This window comes from Grammomys surdaster, unplaced genomic scaffold (assembly GCF_004785775.1).
Source record: "Grammomys surdaster isolate TR1022 unplaced genomic scaffold, NIH_TR_1.0 227, whole genome shotgun sequence".
Taxonomy (NCBI): domain Eukaryota; kingdom Metazoa; phylum Chordata; class Mammalia; order Rodentia; family Muridae; genus Grammomys; species Grammomys surdaster.
In genome coordinates this window covers 2,827,206-2,850,249 of record NW_021604672.1, presented here as the reverse complement: position 1 = coordinate 2,850,249, position 23,044 = coordinate 2,827,206, and the positions used below count along the sequence as shown (strand labels likewise).

At 36.4% G+C, this 23,044-nt stretch overlaps 2 pseudogenes across 1 annotated transcript; one reads left to right on the top strand and one right to left on the bottom strand.

The window, feature by feature from the left end:
• Positions 1-7,493: 7,493 nt before the first annotated feature.
• LOC114626079 lies at positions 7,494-8,149 on the bottom strand (annotated as a pseudogene). The gene has a single exon (XR_003712176.1). The product of XR_003712176.1 is annotated as a receptor of activated protein C kinase 1 pseudogene (transcript).
• Positions 8,150-18,382: 10,233 nt separating this feature from the next.
• On the top strand, positions 18,383-19,181 carry LOC114626078 (annotated as a pseudogene).
• The last annotated feature ends 3,863 nt before the right edge of the window (positions 19,182-23,044 follow it).

The following is a 23,044-nucleotide window of genomic DNA, read 5'->3' as shown; positions in this document are numbered from 1 at the left end:
TCCTCCTCCTCCTCCTCCTCTTCCTCCTCCTTCTTCTCCTTCTTCTTTGAGTGTGTGTATGTATGTGTATTTCTCTCTCTGTGTATATCTATATCTCTATATCTATATCTGTATCTGTAGATATAGATATAGATATATAGATATAAATTTGATGAAATTTATCATGGTTTAATTTCTATTTCTGTCACATATGAGATTATACAAAAATCCATGTGATCAATTCTGAGCCATCCAAACAGAAAAGGGTTTGTTGTTTTGTTTTGTTAAATGATGTTCTGAAGTACATTCACTTTCAGGCTTGATTGTTGAAAGTGATTTGACCTTTTCTTAAGTAATGCATCTACTTGACTTGAAACAATTTTAATAACAAGTTGCCAACGAGGCTAGCTGTGTAGAAAAGAGGTTCTCTGTCTATTAGCTAACCTTGTCTCATTCATCATGCCATCTTGGTGGGCTTCCAGGCCTTCTGTTGTGAAGGTATCCACAAGTTACAATAAAGTATCACTTACTGGGAGACGGCAGCTAACATGCTATTTCCTCTTTCTTTATCAACAATGGCCCCAATAAGACCAGGTCTTCATTTTGTCCCACATTTGGACCTTTCTTAAATCTGTCTCTTCCATTTTCCATATCTGCTACAGGATATGAATATCTATGTATCTACATCTACTTCTACCTCTATCTCTATCTATATATCTTGTAAGAATGAAAGTATACACAGTCACTTGCATATGCATACACTCCAACATACTTGCACATAAATGCCTCAGACCCTAGACATATTTAAGATTTAAGATTAAGGCATATTTAAGAATGTTAGAATATCTCAGGTCAAAGTTGTAGTAAAAATATTGTTCTTTAAAGAAGGGAGCAAATGTCAAATTTTTGACTGGTGAAACTTGGAAAAAGGTGAGAAAATACATTTTAGTTTCCAATTTAAAGTAGTCAGTGAAAGACGTGACGTTGAGACTAACTCAATTTGCTTATTTATATTGACATGTGTCACTGCCAGCACTACCTCACCCATTTAATTCTGCTCTAGTTTCTTTTCTTTCTTTGACAATGAATTTATAATAGTACAATAGTATTATAGTATATAGATATGAAACTACAGACTATGAGGTAGAAAATGTGCCTATTTATCCCTGTATGTCTGGTTTTTATTTCTTAAATATTATTTGGGCAATAGATATTCATAGTTTTATCCTCTAATTTAAATTTTTAATGTCACAATCTTATTTTGCTGCATTAAATAATCTTTAAGAATATTTATGTACAAGAATATTTACATATGCAAGAGTTATGAATGTTTGCTGCTGTACAACTGTTATGTTGCTTTAGTTTTTGTAACATAATAAACTCTGTTAGTATCATGCCTGTTGTAATAGCATTATTATCACCTGGGAAATCCAGTGTTGCAACACTGACTGGGAGGTATCTGGATAAGATATCAAAGAAACTTTGCCTCTGGTAGGGCAGCACAGAAGGATACCTTCAACTCCAGAGGTCTCCAAGTGATCTGCAGGAGCTCGCCTGAAGCTTTACTTGTAATTACATCCTTGTTTGGTTTCATCACTGTTTTCTGCTGGTGGCTTTTCTACCTTCATATGCCTTTCCCTTGGAATCCTTCCTTAGAAAATCACTTTTGATAAATTCTTGTCTTTGGGTCTGCTTCAGGAGCATTTGAGCTAAGAAATATTTTATAAGTTGATGAATATTCTCATAGGTTAGTGTACTATGATTATTCATTCTCAGGATATACCCGAAGTGTTTGATGCATACTGCCCCATTGGTATCTAGAATCATTGGATGGATTTCAGTTTCAATCATCAATGTAGACAGATTCATTTCATGGAGATTTTATGGAATATTACCAATTATCATTTGAATGAATCTTTGTCTGATTAATAAGTTTTTATTGACAAAAGTCTTTAGTGGCTTGTTAATGGATATGGTCAATTTCTGTCAATTATGAATGGACATAATATCATGCTTCTGCCCAGAAACCCCCATTTCTCATAGCAGTTTCAGCTTCTCTGGATGCTAAGATGAACTCCTAGTGGCTCTATCCATAATATATAGAGTTTTGATCACCTGTTCTATCTGCTGGAACTTGGAATAGAACACAGATTGATTGCAGCCAAAGTGTTAGGTTCTGTCTTGTGAATATGAAACCTGGGTTTAAATACAGAAAGTTTGAAAAGTCACAGAATCTAGTAAATCTTGACAGTGAGAATGAACTCAGGGCAGCATCCTACAAATGATCATGAGCTGATTTAGGGAATGAAACAGAGGTCTAAAATTTACTTTATACTGATAAAATAAAACATGAGTATTATATGCATCAGATGGCAGAACAGGCATTAAAGGAAGGACTGAAGCTGACTAGTCAATGTATTTGTCATGCAATCCTCATAACCCAAGTTCAGTCCCTAGAACACATGTAAAACAGTTAGATATGAGGGATGTAACCTGTACTCTCAGCCCTGGCATCTCATCACAGAAATGGAAAACCAAGATGAGACAATTGCCCAGAAGCTGCCATATGTAATACAGTAACAGAAATCATAAGAGAGACAATGCTTCAAAAAACAAGATAGAAGGAAGCAAACTCCTGAAAAGTTGTCTTCTGACCTCCACATTCATACAGTGGCATACACATACCACAATAAACTACATTAACCACCTCGTGACGTATGTGTTTCTGGACACACTTTTCCCTGATTTATGATTTACTGTTGAGAGTCCAAGTCTTACATAGCCCCTTCTGGCAGGCACAGCTTCTGTGAAATGATTTCATTGATTGTATCATGCTTAGAAGAATATATTGTAAAACTCTTCTTCCTACATTCGGGACTTTTACATTTTTCCCTAGACCCTGCTCTATGTTTCCTAGTCCTTAGAAGCAATGAATGTTTTATGAGGGCTGAGCACTCATCCTCAGTATCTTGAGCACCAAGTGTCTTTGTGTTCATCATCTTCAATGTAAAGAGAAATTTCTTGGTTTAAGACTGTATATAGGTATAGCCATAAGTATTTAGAAGGCATCTTAATGCTGTTTTAATTTAGTTAGACACCAGTAGGCTGTCCCAAACAACACATCTTATGGTAATCTCAGTCATGAATATTTAATTGGGATTACAGCACCAGAAATGGATTTTATCTTCTGGAAAAGGCCTCAAAATCAATCATAAAATGTTTGGTTGCTCCTATAACAGTTATGTCACTATTGTACCAGTTGGTACACCTTCCCTGGAAGGTGGACATTGTTTCTAAGGTTGCTTTGTGCATAAGCCAATTTAGGCTGCTTCTTCTTCAGCAGCCTACTTCTGTCACTGTGAAAGTTGGTCAGGAGAGAGTAAGCCTCTAGCTCAGTTCCTCACTTATTTCTGAAGGAAGTGGTTACCAAGAGAAAATGAGAAAGTCTATGCTGGAGAGATGATAAACATTAGAATGTTAGGTAATTAGTATTCTTATGTAAAAAGATTGTCTATAAATAAAAAAGAAATATTGTAGAGAAAGGGACAGTAGGTGTGAAACATACATGATTCACAAATGGAAAAATATACTTAATTCCATTAGTAAATCAGGGAATGAAAAATTAAGACAGAATAGTAATTTCCTTAATTCTGTTAGATGGACATAGTAATCAGCTTCCCCCTAAGTCCTTATCTTTATGTCTATAGATTAGAGCATATTTCAACACTTTTCAGAGAACATATATGTACACATATATCTGTGTATATATACATATATATGTATATATAATATATACGTGTATGTTTGTGTGTTTATGTGTATGTAAGTGTGTAAATATAAAAATAGGGACTCAGCACTGAGCAAATCCCTGGCAGCAGCTCTGCACCCAATCTCACAAAACCCAGAGGAAGTGGGCCTCCCAGGAGCTCTAACCTGGGCAGTATTTTAGGTAAGGAGAGAGCACCCCCCACATACAAACAGGGAGTAACTGGGACCCATTAGGACCCAGGAATTCACTCCTGGCCTGGAGCACTGGTTCCTTCCAGTCTGGGCCCTGAGCACTGAGCAGAGCTTGGGCCCTAGCTCTAACCCCAGTAGTAACACCCACCCCACACAGTTCTGAAACAATCAAGATAATAGGAAAGACAGGCTCCAGTAAGAGACAGTGCAGGTGGCACTAAGGTGACAATCGAGATGGCGAAAGGCAAGTGCAAGAACATAAACATCAGCAACCCAAGGTACTTGTCATCATTAGAACCTAGTTCTCCCACACTAGAAAGTCCTGAATTCCCCATATCACCAAAAAAGCAAGATTCAGATTTTAAATCACTTCTAATGATGACGATAGAGGACTTTAAGAAGGACATAAATGACATTCTCAAAGAATTTGAGGAGAACACAGGTAAACAGGTAGAAGCCCTTAAAGAGGAAACACAAAAATCCTTTCAAGAATTACAAGAGAACACAAACAAACAATTGAACAAATGCATTCAGGACACAAAAATGGAAGTAGAAACAATAAAGAAATCACAAAGGGAGACTACCCTGGAGATAGAAAACCTAGGAAAAAAATCAGGAGTCATAGATGCAAGCTTCACCAACAGAATACAAGAGATAGAAGAGAGAATCTCAGGTGCAGAAGATACCATAGAAAATATTGACACAGATGTCAAAAAAATGCAAAATACAAAAAATTCTTAACACAAAACATCCAGGAAATCCAGGACACAATGAGAAGACCAAACCTAAGGATAATAGGCATAGATGAGAGTGAAGATTCTCAACTTAAAGGGCCAATATATATCTTCAACAAAATTATAGAAGTAAACTTCCCTACTAAAGAATAAGAAGGCCATAAACATACAAGAAGCCTACAGAACTCCAAATAGACTAGACCAGAAAATAAATACCTCCTGTCACATAATAATCAAAACACCAAATGCACAAAACAAAGAAAGAATATTAAACACAGTAAGGGAAAAAGGCCAAGTAACATATAAAGGCAGACCTATCAGAATTACACCAGACTTCTCACCAGATACTATAAAAGCAAGAAGATCCTGGACAGATGTCATACAGACCCTAAGAGAACACAAATGCCAGCCCAGGGTACTATACCCAGCAAAACTCTCAATTACCATAGATGGAGAAATCAAGATATTTCATGACAAAAACAAATTTACACAATATCTTTCCACAAACCCGACATTACAAAGGATATTAGCGGGAAAGCTCTAATACAAGGAGGGAAATTATACCCTAGACAGAACAAGAAAGTAATCTTCTTCCAATAAATCCAAAAGAAGATAGCCACACAAAGATAATTCCACCTCTACTAACTAAAATAACAGGAAGCAACAATCACTGTTCCTTAATATCTCTTAACATCAGTGGAATCAATTCCCCAATAAAAAAAGACGTAGACTAACTGACTGGATACGTAAACAGAACCCAGCATTTTGTTGCATACAGGAAACCCACTTCAGTGACAAAGAAAGACACTACCTTAGAGTAAAAGGCTGGAAAACAATTTTTCAAGCAAATGGTCCTAAGAAACAAGCTGGAGTAGCCATTCTAAAACCACCAGCCAGAGAACACAAAGGGAGGGACTCATGGCTCCACCTGTATAGGTAGTTGAGAGTGGCCTTGTCAGGCATCAGTAGAAGTGGGGGCCCTTGGTACCTGTTAGTTTGGATTCCCTAGTGTTGGAGAATTTGAGAGCAGGAAGGCGAGAATGGGAGGATGGTGGAAGCACACCTTCATAAAAACTCCCAGAATTATATGGATTAGATATGATAGAGACAGGCCACCTGAAAACTAGATTCCAGAATTCATACAAAACATAGCTTGATACTAAAATTTGTTTTGAGAATTGTATATTGCAGAATACACAGCCTTAGCGTATCTACTCATCAAGCAGGCTGAGCAGACCTGCTTGAATCTCTGATCCTGGAATCGAAGCTGGATGCAGTGAAGACACAGATGTCATAGACTTATCAATTTACTCCCCCCCTTCTAATAGCTCAACACCCTTAATCAGCTTGAAGAAGTTAATGGAGCATCGATGTGCCTATTCCCTGGGCTTGGGGACTGAGGTGGTTAATATTGGGCTGTCTTTTTAGGGAAAAGTAGTAGTTTTGTTGGAACAGGGAAGAATAGCTAGGATTTATTGCATAGCCATAACCTATTGGTAGAAATCTGTATAATTGTTATTAAGCTGAAGTTATGATTTCTTAAATGGTACAAAATTTACTTTGATTTCAAATTTAAGATTTTCATTGGTATGAGTTTCTTATTGATATAGAAGTGAGATTAATATTGTTACTCTCACAGGCATTGTGCCTATATAACACTTTTAGGAATATAAGGCTTATATCCAGTCCTTCTTTAACTTTTTAAACTGATTTCAGAAGGTTAGCCTGTAAGTTTAGGGCCTTTAGCAAATTCATGGCTCTGAGTTTATTGTTAGGATGTTTTCTATATTTTATTTAGAAATAGCTGAAAGGAGTTAACAGACAACAGTCCAGATTGCCTTACATGGATGGTTGGTTTTCAAAATGTCAGAAGTCCACAGAATTGACGTTATAAACATTTCTGTATTAAGGTTCATTTTGATTAGAGACCTGTCTGCTCCTTACAGCTCCTTGTCTTGGATTCTAAGAAGAAATTGAGTGTCTTTGGAGTTACTCCAATTGTGGTGAGACAGTCACTAGGCAAGAATTGCCTCTTTTCATCTACAGACAAATTACTGTCCTGAAAAGGACACACTTGCAAATAGTCAACTGATTATATCTGCCAAGACAGAGTAATCAGCCCTTAATAATTCTACATCACTAGGTCTGTCAGATGATCCTGGACCAGAAGGCTGAAGATTGGATGCTCCAACGTTTTATAGTACAGGGACTGTCTAGGTGTTCAGCGCTCTCTATAAATTGGCTAAGCTTTAGAAGCTATGCTTTGTGCTTCCCATAATTTCCGTTAATTCAGTCATTCTGGATTTCTGACTGGGTTGAAGACTGATAGTCTCATAGCCAATCTCGGCTATTTATTTTGAGAGAAAAGACTTGAGAGGATGGTTTTCAGCTTACATCCATTCTAAAGCCAAGAAAAAAGCCAGGTTCAGAACTAAGTCTTTTAGTTAGGAGAGATGACAGAGGTTCTGGTTAGTCAACAAAATGATGGAGTGGGTATTAGTTCTATCTTGTATCTTACTGATACAAATTGGTATAGTTGTGCCTTAATTGTATTTTGAGAGAAAAGTTTTATTTTAACAGGAAAGGTGATATGTAGGAGGAGCTAAGTGGGAGGAGTAAGGATAGGAAGAGAAGGAGCAAAGAGAGGAGGAGGAGAAGGAGAGGAGGAGATAGGAGATGAGAGAGAGGGGGGAGGAGGGGAACATGGAGGTGGAAGTTTGCATGTCTCCACCAGTCAAAGATAGTTGGTATATCTAGCTTGGGCATTGGGTTACACTTCTGATTGTATGGGCATCCTGTTATTGCGCATTACCAAACTTATTTTTTTTTTTCAGAAAGCCAGTTTATTTTTAAGACTCGGTCATAAACTTTTAGCGGGTACCAATAGTCACCTGCCATACTCGCACCAAGTTGTCTGTATAGCCAGCAAACAGAGTCTGGCCATCTGCGGACCATGCCAGAGAGGTGCACTGGGGCGGCTCTGCCTTGCTGCTGGTGCTGATAACTTCTTGCTTCAATTCATCTACAGTGATCTTGCCCTCCAAGTCCCAGATCTTGATACTGGGGCCAGTGGCAGCGCAAAGCCAGTAGCGGTTGGGGCTGAAGCACAAGGCATTGATGATGTCACCACCATCTAATGTGTAAAGGTGCTTGCCTTCATTGAGATCCCACAGCATAGCCTGGCCATCCTTGCCTCCAGAAGCACAGAGAGATCCATCTGGAGAGACGGTCACTGTGTTCAGATAGCCAGTGTGGCCAATGTGGTTGGTCTTTAGTTTGCAGTTAGCCAGATTCCACACCTTAACCAGCTTGTCCCATCCACAGGAGACAATGATTGGGTTGCTGCTGTTCGGGGAGAAGCGAACACAAGACACCCATTCTGAATGACTCTCGTCCTGAACAGTGTACTTGCAGACACCCAGAGTATTCCATAACTTTATGGTCTTGTCTCGGGACCCAGAGACAATCTGCCGGCATTACCAAACTTATATAGCCTTTGATTAACATTTTTTTAAAAGTTACTAATTAAAAAAATAAAATAAAATAAAAATAAATTAAAAAACTGTGACTTAATAGTTAACACAGTGACTCAAAATCTGAGCAATATGCACAGAGTAAGAAATTATTCATTGATCAGCTGTAAAACAGATGTCAATACCATGTCTTTCCTCCCAAATCAACAAATCATTGTGGAAGAGGGGGTGGAAAGATTATAAGACTCAGAGGTAGTGGACATTTGCAATTAAATAATATTTGCTGTATATGACACCCAATGTCTCTATGATTGTGACATGTTAAAGACCTATATGAGATCAATCTAGTCCAAGTCACAGATGAGACAGAGGCTCATGAAGTCACATTACTAGTTGAGATACTATCGATGACTGTTTAGGGGTTAATAAAGTCATTACTCAAGGATGTGATCTGGGAGAAGCTACTCATGCCTCAGTGGATGATCCTATACCTATGCACATACAGAAAACAAAGAGGGCTCTGTTAGTGTAATTAAAAGAAAAGGGAGAGTGGTAAGTGAATGAATCAGCAGGGCATAGTAATGTAGAAAATAAAGGAAGAATTAGATGGGAGAAATATGGATAGAACTTATTTAAATGCACTATGTGCATGTATAAAATAGTCAAATGTTAAAAGAGACCTTTACATTTTCATATGAGTCTACATAATGCATGAAATCTCCTGATTCTTAAAACAGAAATATGAGTACATGAATACTATGCTGCTTGTCAATAAAAATACAATATTTTCAAAAAATTGTTCATTACAAATAAGTTACTAAATGTCATGAGGAAACCTCTATAATTAATAATAAAAATTTGAAAAAAAAAACATCATTTTAGAAGACAGCATATGTGAACGTTGTACACCCATCACTAGATTGTATCTGATCTGAAGAAAGGCTGATTAAAATAATGAGGGGTACTATTTAAAAGACACTGAGGACTGATCAGATATGTATGTAGTTGGAGGGGAATGTGGAGAAAAGGTAAAAAAGAAAACTTAAGGGCAATCACACTCACATAGAGAGAAATAAATGCAAAAAATAATGAAAAATGAAACCTTGTCAGAAATGCATTAAATAACTAAAAATCAAGGACTAAGTAAAAAATATATCTAAAGACAACTAGAGAAAAAAACATATCCACAAAATAATAACAACTGTCTTATCAGAAATATCAGTCAGTATCAGTGGGATGTTAGACTTCCTATGTATTTTGGGGAAATGACTAAACTAGAATTTTATATTTATAGAAACATTCTTCAAGAACAGAGCTAAGTAAAAATATTAGAGATCTATAAAATATAGAGTTCATTGCCAGTACCTACACAAGAAGGTATGTTAAGGCAACTTGTTTATACTGAAGGGAAATGACATTGAATGGATAATCCACTCTATAGTACTGAAAAATACCAACATGTAACTTATAAACATGTATGTAAATATATAGTCAGTTTATTTTGGTAATATCCTTAAAGGAAATGCAACAGTTTGAAACAAACTCATAAAACTGTGCTGTGAGACCTGAAGAAGATTTTGGTATATCCGCAATTTGTATAACACTGCAAAGGTTCAGTAAATAGAATCACACTATTGGAGTTACACTATCTGGAAACTTTATGAGATGGGAATTAGTTGAAAGAACATGCTTCTGGTTTCTACAGGGTAAAGATATTTCCATTACATGCTCTCACCACCATGATGTTCTGATGGAGCACAAGGGACCCAATGACAGTGTATGGAACCCTTGAAACTGTAGCCCAAATAAACACCCTTCTATTTCTAAGTTGTTTCTGTCATTTATTTAGTCACCACATCACATCTACATATATGCATACAATACTCACACATACACACATCTTAGAGAACCTGAAAACTAACCCCACTCCCCCCCAAAAAATTGGCTAAACTGCAAACTGAAACCCAAGGAGGGACTGACATAAAATCTGAAAATACTTGACAAAATCAGATAGATGGATTATCACACCACTTCTCTGCCCACCTTCATCAGACCTTCTGATCCAGAAACATGCAGGTTAGATTCCTTTTCTGCACTCATCTTCTCTGCCTGCTGAGTCCTCTGGGATATACCCAACTACCTGCTATTCCACCGGACCTCCGTTGTTTCACCACTTCTCAGTCCACCTTCATCAGACTTACTGATCTGGAAACTTACAGCCCAGTGATACCCACCAGAGGACTACCATACCAGGATCACCAGGTTAGACCGAATCCCAATACATGCTATAACAGGAACATCCAGGGACTAAAGCCATTCATATGTTTAAAGGCTCTCGAAAAGAAAAACACAATCAAAAGCAGCCAGGATAATTTGACACCTTCAGAGCACAGCTACCCTACTACAGCAAGCCATGGATAACATAACACAACTGAAGCACAAGAAAATGACCTTAAATTCAATCTTATAAAAGTGATAGAAGCCTTTAAAGAAGCAATGAACAAATCTCCATAAGAAATAGAGAAAAATACAATCAAACATGTGGAGAGGACTTTAAAGAGAAATTAATCCCTTACAGAAATACAGGAAATAAAATTAAACGTGATGGAAACAAAACTCTCCAAGATCTAAAAAAATGGATTATAAGCAATAAAGAAAACACAAACTGAGAGAATTCTAGAGATGGAAAACCTAGGGAAGAGAACATGAACAACAGATACAAGTACCATCAACATAATAAAGGAGATGGAAGAGAGAATCTCAGACATAGAAGATACTATAGAAGAAATTGACACATCAGTGAAAGAAAATGTTAAATCTAAAAGCTTCCTGATACAAAACATCCAGAAAATCTGAGACACCACATAAAGTACTAACCTAAAAATAATAGGAATAAAAGGAGGTGAAGTGTATCAGCTCCAAGCACCAAAAAATATTTTTAACAAAACCACTGATGAAAACTTTCCAAACCAAAAGGAAAGTATGGCTGTAAACATACAAAAAACATACAAAAAGTGAGAAGTTCTCATACCAGCAATTTAATAGTATATCTGAAAGGTCTAGAAAAAAAGAAACAAACACATAAAAGAAAAGTAGAAGGAAGGAGATAATTAAAATAAGGGTTGAAATCAATCAATTATAAACAAAGAAAACAATATAAAGAATCATCAAAATCAAGACCTGGTTCTTTGAGAAAATCAACATGATAGACAAACCTTTATCTAAGCTAACTAAAAGACAGAGAGATAATATCCAAATAAACAAAATAAGAAATGGAAAGGGAGACATAACAACAGAAACTGAGGAAATTAAAAAACCAACAGGTCTTACTTCAAAAGCCCGTACTACACAAAACTGAAAAATCTTAATGAAATGTATGATTTTCTAAACAGATACTACTTACCAAAGTTAAATCAAGATCAGGTAAACTATTTAAGTAGCCCTGCAACCCCTAAGGACATAGAAGCACTCATTAAAAATGTCCCAACCAAAACAAACCCTGGACTAGATAGTTTCAGCACAGAATTCTACCAGACTTTCAATAAAGGGCTAATATTAATACTCCTCAAACTATTATACAAAATAGAAACAGAAGGAACACTGCCAAACTCATTTTATGAAGCCATAATTACCTTGATACCTAAACCACACAAAGACTCAACAAAGAAAGAGTATGTCAGACCAAGGTCTCATATGAACATTGACGCAGAAATACTCAATAAAGTACTTGTAAATTGATTCCAGAAATACATAAAAAATATCATCCACCATTGTCGGGCTGTGAAAGAATATCTTGATTCTTGGCTTGGCATGGGCCCTGAACCGTGACCCCAATGAGGAAACAGCAAGTGTTTGGCCACGCCCCAGAATCCAGGCTCCTGAAACATAGACTAGACCCCCATTTAACCTGCACTTTGCAGTCATGTTTAGCTATACAGACCTATAGACCCTCTCAATGGGGTGTCACCTAACATAGCAAGAGAGTGTGATTATGGGCTTCAGCCTCAAGAGATTTCCATATTAATCAGTTACCTAAAGGCCAGAGGGAGTAGCTAATTAAGAAACCTTCCTTTCTTCCCCCTCCCTATTTAAGCCAGGGCCACTCTGGCTTAAGTGGGGGTGCACATCCAGACCATCTACGCTCTACGCTCGCCATGAACAATAAAGCCTTGGAATTCCAGACTCCACATGTCTTTTGGGGCCCTTCTCTGCTTTCCAGCCACAAGGACCCACACCATCATCAAGTAGGCTTCATTCTAGTGATGCAGGGTTGAGTAAATGTATAAAACAATCTTTCAAGGTAATCCACCATATAAACATATTGAAAGTAAAAAAAAACTACATGATCATCTCATTAGATGCAAAAAAAAAAAAACCTTTGACAAAACCTAACACCCTATTTATATTAAAAGTCTTAGAGAGATCAGGAATATAAGATATAAACCTAAACAAAATAGGCGATATATAACAAGCCAATAGCCAACATCAAAATGAATGGTGAGACACATAAAGCAATATTCCTAAATTCAGGGACAAAATAAGGCTTTCCACTCTTCCTATCTATTTAATAGAGTACTTAAGCCTAATCAGAAAAATAAAACAACAAAAGGTAGTTAAGTGGATACAAATTTAAAAGGAAACAGTTTAGGTATTGCTATTTGCAGAAGATATGGTAGTATACATAAGCAACTCCAAAAATTCTACCAGGGAACTATTACAGCTGATAACTTCAAAGTGGCTGGTTACAAAAATAACTAAAAAAAAAAAAAAAAAAAATCAGTAGAACCCATTTATACAAGTGATAAATGGGCTGAAAAGGAAACTAGGGAAATATCACTCTTCACAATGGCCGTGAATGATATAAAATACCTTCAAGCCAAGCAAATGAAAGACCTATACGACAGGAACTTCAAGTTGCTGAAGAAAGATACCAGAAGATGGAAAGATATCCCATGCCTATGGATCAGTAGGATTAACATAGTGAAAATAGCCATCTTACCAAAAGCATTCTATAAATTTAATGCAATTTCCATCAAAATTCTAATACAAGTCACTACAGACCTTTAAAGAGCAATTTTCAGCTTTATATGGAAAAACAAACAAGCAACAAACAACAACAACAACAATAACAATAAAAAGCCAACCAACAAAATAACCAAAAATCAAGGATAGCTAAAACAATCCTAAACAATAAAAGAACTTCAAGTGGTATCACTGTCTCTGCTGTACAGCAGAGCAAGAGTAATAAAAACTGCAAGTTACTAATTTAGAAACAGACAGGTTGACAAATAGAAAAGAATTGAAGATGCTTAAAAAAATCACACATATCTATGGATGCTTGACTTTTGACAAAGAAGACAAAATAATACAATGGAAAGAAAAGAAAAAAAAAACATCTTCATCCACTGGTTTTGGTCTAACTGAATGTCTGCATGTTGAAGAATGCAAATAGATTCCTATCTGTCATCCTGCATAAAACTCGAGTACATGTGGATCAAAGACCTCAACGCAAAATTGTATAAACTAAGTCTAATAAAATAGAAAGTGGGAATAACCTTGAACTCATTGGTACAAGAGACAAATTCCTGTATAAATATCAATGGTTCAGGTTCTAATAACAGTAACTGATAAATGAGACCTCATGAAGTTAAAAAGCTTCTATAAGGCAAAGAACACTGTCAAAATTTTATGTCAAATAAGATGTCAAAATAGGACAAAATAACATCCTACAGATTGGGAAATGATCTTCATCAGTCATATATCTGACAGAGGACTAGTATAAAAAATATATAATGAGCACAATAAATTAGACATCAAAGCCAAATACCCCAATTAAAATATGGGTTACAGAGATTACCAGAGAACTCTCAACAGAGAAATTCAGAAAGGTCAAGAAGCATGTAAAGAAATGTTCAAAATCCTTAGTTACCAGGGAAATGCAAATCAAAAAGTCCCTGAGATTCTACATTTTTAAGCCAACCTTTTTTAATTATTGAATATTTTATTTATTTACATTTCAGACCCCATCCTCTTTCCCCATTTCCCCTCCCTAGATACCCTCTATCCCATATCTCCTCCTCCTTTTTGCTTTTATACAATTTTAATTACATGCAAGTATTAAGTTCAGTTCTAGGTTGAGGAGATAACAATAAAATAGATGCAAATAGTCAAGGAACAAACAAGACAATAAACACAAATAGTCAAAGAACAAGCAAGGCAATAAACAAAGTTCCGTGGACACTCCCATGATCACTGTTTCTAAGGGCTTATCAGGATGACCAAAATATCTGAGCCTACTTCCCTGTCCTAGCCCAAAGTCATTTTCAGGTCTGAAGCCTACTTCCTTGTTCTAGCCAGAAAATTTAGATTCTTGCCTGAGATTACGTCTTTGTTCTATCCTAATATTTAGATTTCTGCCTGAAATTACTTCTTTGTTCTAGACTAATGTCAGATTCCTACCTGAAGCCAATGTCCTTGTTCTTGGCCAACGTCAAATTCCTGCCAAACAGCCCATTCCCTTGTCCTTGGCCCATGTCAGATTCTTGCCAAGCAGCCCCAACAGCTCTCTGTCTCTCCCCCTTTTTTATTTCATAAAGAAGTCTGAGCCTGTCTTAGGTTGTTCTGACAAGAATTTCTTCCTTACCCATCATGGAATATGCATTATCAAAAGCAATGCACTTCTATCTTAGGTTGTTAAGGCTCTGTGCAGAATCTTACCCATCCTTGCCTTGAAAGCCTGTTAATTCAACCCTAAATTTATTTAAATCATATTCTTTTTATTTTAATTAAAAAAAATTTGGATGCCAAGGAACTTTCTGCTGAGTGTCTATGGCACTCTACAACTAGACATGCATAGGTGAAAGGGAAGGATCAACTTACTGGCATAAGGCATGATCCCGATCAGGTATTTAATATGAGGAAGAAGGCATTTTTTTTTTTCTGCAGGATGCTGAAGGAGCATGGTGGCTGCCAGAGAGACGCATCAGACATACTGATGCCGAGGACAAAGAATGATGCTGACCTGGGAACTTACTGAGTGCGCTGACAATGGTGACTGGGAAGCTACATTGGACATATGTTCCTGGCCCAACCTTTGCTTACCTATACTTCTGATGGGACAAGATGCCTTGCCTCAAGATTTTAAACCTCATGGAACAGAGAATCAAAAAGAGATGTTATAATAACTCTTGTATTTTTCTTAAATGTGACCAGTTATTTGGACTCAATCATGGACTGGTCTAGAAATCAATCCAATATTGGAAATAACAGTCTTCATTTGGAAGGCTGGTTCTGGACATTTTCAGAGACATATTCTGAAATTAGCTGCAGTTCTCTATGATGTTATGTTAGCAAGAGATAACAATGGGACAGGACCTCGATTTCAAAGAAATGTTAGTACATGTGTTAAGGCTCTTTTAATTGTCAAGTTAAAAATACTTTTGTTTCTTCTACAGTATTTAACGTAAGTTGCATTGATTGTATACCTTCTAATAGTGTTAGTGTGTTGAAATCTAGCATGTCAGTTACGGAAGTCTATCAACCAGCTTTTGTTTTATTACCCTGAGTGTCACAGAAACTTGGTTTTCTGAAATAAAGCTTGCATGTACCGGAAGAAGTGAATCAGGCTTTAAGCAGAAGCAAGAGGGTAGTGGGCTTGATTATTGCTGGTATAACAGCTTTAATTACATTAATTGCTAGCATCACTGTTTCTGCAATTGCTTGACACAAAAAGTTAAGACAGCTACTTTTGTTAATCATCTAGCAAAAAATGTTATTAATGTGTTGAATATACAGGAGGATTTAGATAGGCATTTGGAATAATGGATTGTTGTCCTTTATCCTATTCAAATTACTGGAAGGAGTTTGAGGGTTATGAGTAAGGAGCCATCTTGAGTGTCATGCCAAATGCTAAGATTCTATTTTACAACAGCTCAGAATTTCTAATATCAAAATCTCAAGTGATAGCACATGCTGGCAAGGATATGGACCAAGGGTAACACTCCTGCATTGTGAGTCCAAACTTGTAAAACCACTTTGGAAATCAATTTGATGGTTTCTCTGAAAACTGGAAAATGTTTCTACTGTAAGACCCAGCTAAATCACTTCTGGGCATAAAACAAAATTTATCCCATGGGCACTTATGCTCAGTTATATTTATAGCGGCTTTATTCATAATAGCCCCAAACTGGAACAACTTAGATGTCCCTCAACTCAAGAATGGATAAAGAAAATATCATATGTCTACACAGTGGAATACTATTCAGTTATCAAAATAGTTATGAAATTCCTAGGCAAATGGATGAAATTTGAGAATACCATCCTGAGTGGAGTAACCCAGACATAAAACAACATGCATAGTGTATACACACTTAGAAGTGGATATTAGCCATAAAGTACAGGATAACCATGGTATATATATACTCCACAGATCCAATGAAGTGAAATGCAAGTGGTCCAAAAGAGGATGCTTACATGTCTCTTAAAAGAGGAAATAAAATAACTGTAGGAGGCAGATGGCAGGATGAAATTGGATGGGAGAAGGGATGGGGAAGAGATTGGTGAGGTGTCAGAATCAGGTTTTGTGGAGAGACAGGAGAGAAGGCCAGAAGGTTGGGAGAATGAATGGAAATCTTCAGTTGGTGAGGGTGGGGGTTGAGGCCATTTAGAAGACATGCTAAAGACCTGGAATGTTCAAGGGTCCCAGGAATCAATGGGGGTGACATTAGCTGAGACTAACAACCATGGAGATATATAATCTGAAGAGGCTACCTCCTGTAACCTGTCAGGAACCCCAGTGGATCAATAAGGACACCAACACACACACACAAAACTTTTGACCCCAAATTTATCCTCTCTACAAGAAATGCAGCGACAGTGGATGGAATAGAGCCTGGGGGAATGACTTAATAATAACACGAACATCGTGAGACCCATCCCATGGACACCAGTCCCTGACACTATTAGTAATACTCTGTTATGTTTACCAAAAGGAGTCTAACATAACTGTTGTCTGAAAGGCTCCACTCAGAAACTGGTTGAGACAGATACAGAATCCCACAACCAAACATTGATCAAACTAAGACACTCTTATGGAAGAATTGGAGTACCTAGGGCCCTTGAGGGAATGGGAACTCCACAGGAAGACCAACATAATCAACTAACCTGGAATCTTGGGGGCTCAGAGTCTGAACCACCAACCACAGAACATACATGGCATGGACTTAGGCCTCCTGCACATATGTTGCAGAAGTACAGTTCGGCCTTCATATGGTTTCTGGAACAACTGGAGCAACAGCTATCCCAAAAGTTGTTGCCTATCTGTAAGATATGTTCTAGCTGGGCTGGCTTGTCTGGCCTCAGGGGGAGAGGATGGGCCTAGCCCTGCAGAGACTTTGATATGCTATGGTGAAAAAATAACCAGGTGGCCTCTGTCCTTTCAAAGGAATAGGGGAGGATGGAGAGTGATGGTCTGTGTTGTTTTTTTTGGGGGGGATATGGTGGAAGGGCAGTTGGTGGGTGATTATATAGAAGAGTTTAGAGAGAGGAGAGGAAAGGGAGAAATGTAATTATATTAATCCCCAAAATTAAAAATAGAAAATAATCTTAAATATGCAGAAACATGAAATGAACAAACAAATAAACAAAAAACGACAGATAGAAATAAAACAAATAGGAAATTTGTCTTTGCCAGTTTAGGCCTCATTAACAAAGCAACAAGGCCTTAGAATGCTAACATGGCTAAGCAAGATCCTGTTTTAAGTTTCAGACAGCTGAGTTGACTCAGAGCAAATTTCCTGGTAGGAGACTGAGTCAGAATGATCTGTGGGGTCTTTGTTATAATTGCATTAGTACTATTTATGATATCCCTGCCATGACCAGAAATGAACCTCCAAACCCTGCCTCTTGCCCTGAAGAGTTTAAGGGTTTAGAGAATATTCAATACATATTTCTGGTATTATCCATGGTGTTAAATAAAAACTGAGTAAAACGTAAAAGGCATAGATTTTTCAGATGAAAACCCTGAAACATACTTTTATTAGTGAAATGACATTTAAATTCTTAAAGCTTTATTAATTTTGCTTCTGAGTCTCTGCTTCTAAGATGTTGACTTAAAAATTCAAATATGCTTTTCCCATTCTGGCTTGACTGAACCAGGCTCGTGGGCCAGTGACACCCAGAAATTAAGAGGTTTTTAAAACTCGAGAGCTCGCGGACGGCTGCTTCGTGGCTGTCAACATGCCACAAAATGAATATATTGAATTGCACCGCAAACGATATGGCTATCGTTTGGACTACCATGGGAAAAAGAGAAAGAAAGAAGGTCGGGAGGCCCATGAACGTTCAAAAAAGGCAAAAAAAAAAAAAAAAAATGGTTGGCCTGAAGGCTAAGCTCTACCATAAACAGCGCCATGCCGAGAGAATACAAATAAAAAAGACTATTAAGATGCATGAAAAGAGAAACACCGAGCAGAAGGATGATGAGAAGACTCCACAAGGAGCAGTGCCTGCCTATCTGCTGGACAGAGGGGCGCAGTCCAGAGCAAAAGTACTTTCCAACATGATTAAGCAGAAATGAAAAGAAAAGGCGGGAAAATGGGAGGTTCCTCTACCCAAAGTTCGTGCCCAAGGAGAAACAGAAGTATTGAAAGTTATTCGAACAGGAAAAAGAAAAAAGAAGGCATGGAAGAGAATGGTTACTAAAGTCTTCTTTGTTGGTGATGGTTTTACAAGAAAACCACCTAAATATGAAAAGTTCATTAGGCCAATGGGTCTACGTTTCAAAAAAGCCCATGTCACACACCCTGAGCTGAAGGCTACGTTTTGCCTGCCTATACTCAGTGTGAAAAAGAATCCATCATCCCCATTATATACAGCCCTGGGTGTGGTCACCAAAGGTACAGTTACTGAAGTGAGTGTGAGCGAGTTGGGCCTTGTGACACAAGGAGGCAAGGTTATTTGGGGAAAGTATGCCCAAGTTACCAACAATCCTGAAAATGATGGGTGCATAAATGCAGTCTTGACGTCACTGGTTTGACAGTGACGTCATACAAGTCATTCCACTCACTAGGAAGACTACATGCTGTCAGGAAAACACCATCGCTGTGACCTTTCTGAACTACCATGCAGCCTTACCCCGTGTGCAGTCATCAAGAAGTATTCATTAAGGTGTAAAGGAAAATAAAACACTGTCCTATTTTACAAAAAAAAATAAAAAATTCAAATACATCCACTTACTTTGGTTATGATACTAATCTCAAAAGAGATGCTTTGCACCTTCTCCAAAGCTGAGCGCCCCATCACAGCACTCACAAATGAATACTTTCTTAAAAGTCTGTTCTCATCTTAGGTAAAATATTCTTAAGGTGTACCTCATCACACTTCACAAATAAGCAGATTTCTCATTTACTCTTTTTTCTTTTTTTTTTTTGACAATAAAATTGTCAATTTTGCCATATTTCTAGGTTATAAGCCTTGAAGTCAACTGATTGTAAAAGTTGGACCTGGTTCTTTCTCCCAGCCCCATGCATCCAGAAATAAGACTCAGACTAAAAATATACTTACAAATAACTTGGGAATATAGCTAGGCTCTTCTCTTATTAGATCCCAACTTAGATGGTTGCATTTATTCTAATCTACATTCTGCCACATGGCTGTTTACCTGTGTTCAGGTATCATGCATTTGTCTTGTCACATTTTCCCAGGTGAATCTTCTCCCTGTTTTCATCCCAGAATCCTTTCTTCTCCAGGATGTTGCACCTTCTGTTCCTGCCTAAGCCACAGGCCATAGGCTTTTAATTCACACCTGGTGTATCCATACAATTACTTTTGTAATCACTGACTCACGTTTACTTTTTCTCCAGAATATCTTTCTTCTAATGCCACCACATAGGTAATTATTGTTGAATGTATTTTGCATAGTATAAAGTGTTTAAGCAGAAGAGATAAATGTTATCTGTATTCACGGTTCCAGTTTCTGCAAGCATTTTAACTTTCCCTGTTTCCCTTGACATTTTCTTCTATGTTAATGAATGGAAGTAATTAAAACATCCCCTGATAACTGTTCTTATACATTTAATTGATTTCTATTGCATTTCAAATTCTAGGACTTTGTAGGCATTTACTGCCTGACTTTCCTTAAAGATGTTTAGTGTTGAGGAGGCACAATACTTGTAGGATGAACATCTATCTAAAATTTTCAGTACCTAAAGTTTTTATTTCTTAATTACAAACATGGATCATGGATCTACTTTTATTTTCTGTTCTTAAGCACATTTTATTTTAATTCTCTATTAAGTCATCTGATGTGATTTACTTAAGATGTCCCTCAGTGTTCAATATCAAGACAGCCTCAGTATTTTTTCCTCATATGTAATTCTATTATACATCTTCTACATACTTCATTCACTATGATTAATATTATTATAAATACTCAAGAATTATATTGGTAAACCAGAAACTAAGAACATTTTTATGACTGATATATTTTACCAAAATCATTTCAAAATTTGTTACAGTTACTTGCAAAACATCCTATGTCTTTTTAATTATGCAATCCTGCACATTTCTTTTTTATAGTAACTTGCTTTGAAATGATTTCAAACAGTATAGAAGAGTTGTATGTTTAAAATAAAATGCTATATCTAATCTTTATCAGTAAAGTTTTTGAGCTCTTAGAATTTTATTAGCATTTTCTACTCCACAACCCTTCTTCCTCATTAGTTATATTTTAGACTTTTTAAAAATAAAATTATTCTGTCATGAAGGTTTAAAAATTAAGGTAATTCCCATTTCCAAGGTGGGGAATCAGTATAGATCTTACAATATCATCAAAGTCATAAACTTTCATTCAAACTTCAAGTGATCTGAAAACATGTCATTTTTTCTTTATATTCTAGAATCTCACCTAGAAACTCACATAATATCAAGTTATGATCTAATTTCATTTTGTACAATTTGACACATCTTAGTCTTTCCCTGTGTGTTATGACCTTGGCAGCCATGTATTCTTTAAGCTCCTGTTCACTTTGGTGTTATCTAGTGTGCCCCGATGACCAAACTAAGTTCAAGTACTTATGAAAGCTTAGTACATTCAAGTGAAATTAAAACATCCTTTTGAAAATAAACACAACTGGATACTCAAGTAGAAAGATAAACTTCAAAACTTATTTCACATCTTACGCCAAAAGAACTTTGAAATAGACAATAAGCTCACACATGAAAGTTCCAAGAAACAAACACAGGAGAATAAGCTTGTAGGTGAAGCTAAGTAAAAAATTTTCATCAAGGACATAAAAAAATAACATCACAAAAACAAATATTAAAAAAATTAATTTGAAAAAGGTTGACAGCCCACTAAGTTATCCACAAAATTTAGAATGTATATGGTTAAAAAGGATAGCTTTAGAGAAAATAAACAGTAGTGAAATATTCACAAAATATTATTATGACAGATTATAAATAAAATAACAGCAAAATGGTAAAAACGCAATAACAAGCACTCTACATCATAAAAGGAGACTCATGGGTGGAAACTAGGCATGAATAAAAGCATTCTCCATTATTGGTCACCATGGAAACAGAACTAACACTAGCTAAAATGACAGCATTGCCCAAACACCAGTATAGATAAAACAGAAAGTATCAGTAATACCTAATATTTAGTCAGGACACCATGCCCTAAAAAATGACTTTTTGTTGATATTGTAAATTTTGTTCTTGGGAGTATTAAAATCAATTTCAGTTTGTAAACCTAAGTTTTAGAAAAGCTGTAACCTAAACAACTGCAATGCATATTATCCACAGAAGTCTATTTCATGGGGAAGTTGTTAGTTTGTTAAATGTGACAGCTGCAGAGTGACATAAGAAAATGTCCTTACATTTCAAAGAAGTGTATATATGGTACACATCACAAGGTCAATATATTTAAAAGGGCAACAAAACCTGGAAAAGAATGTATACAGTACAAATCAGAATGGCCAGATATTTTAAAGGCTTACAAAATCTGGAAAAGAATATAATTAATATCAAATGTTAATAAAGACATACAGGTGATTGGTATATGCTAGGTGTGTTATAATATTTTCATATGTTTGAAATTTCCTGGTAAGGACAACAACAGAAAAGAGAAAAAGTGAAATCACTGCAACTGTGTGGTATTTTCTCTTATGTGAGGTAATAGGAGAAAGTGTCTTTGATGTAGTAGCATCTGGGCAGATACTAGTTTGAAGGTAAGAGGTACATTCATTTCAGAAAAAATAGCGTGTCATATATAGAAGACCAGTGTATGCAAGCTGACCTGTGCAGGTGCTTGTTATGTTGAATGGTACATTTCCATGTTCTTAGGCAGTTGTCATGGGAGAAGTTCATTTGTGATTTTATGGTTGAAATATTTGGATACAATTTAGCCTTATATAAACCAACATTTGTAAAGGTGGATAATTTTATTATCTTTTAGATATGATACATATTAGTTGTGTTATATTTAAACTCTATAATTGATGGCTTTGCATACATATTTTATTAATCAGTATTAATTATTTAAAGATATAGGTTTCATTATAAAAATTTCACGCTTGTATATAATATATTTATATTAGTCCATTTATTACCAGTTTCTTACTTTTACTTGATTTTTTCCCTTCCACATTCCTAATAAACCCATCCCTTTATTTTCATGTTCTTCCTCCTCAACTAAATTTCCCCATATGAGAGAAACACAAGAAATGTGTCCTTGTGAGACTGCCTTTTTGTTGTTGTTGTTATTTTTGTAATGATCCTTAGTTTCATCTGACTCCTTCAAAAGATGTCATTTTATACTTTTTGTTTATGACTGAATCAAACTCCCTTATCTATGTATATACGTTTCCTTTGTTCAGTACACTGATGACTGGCATAACA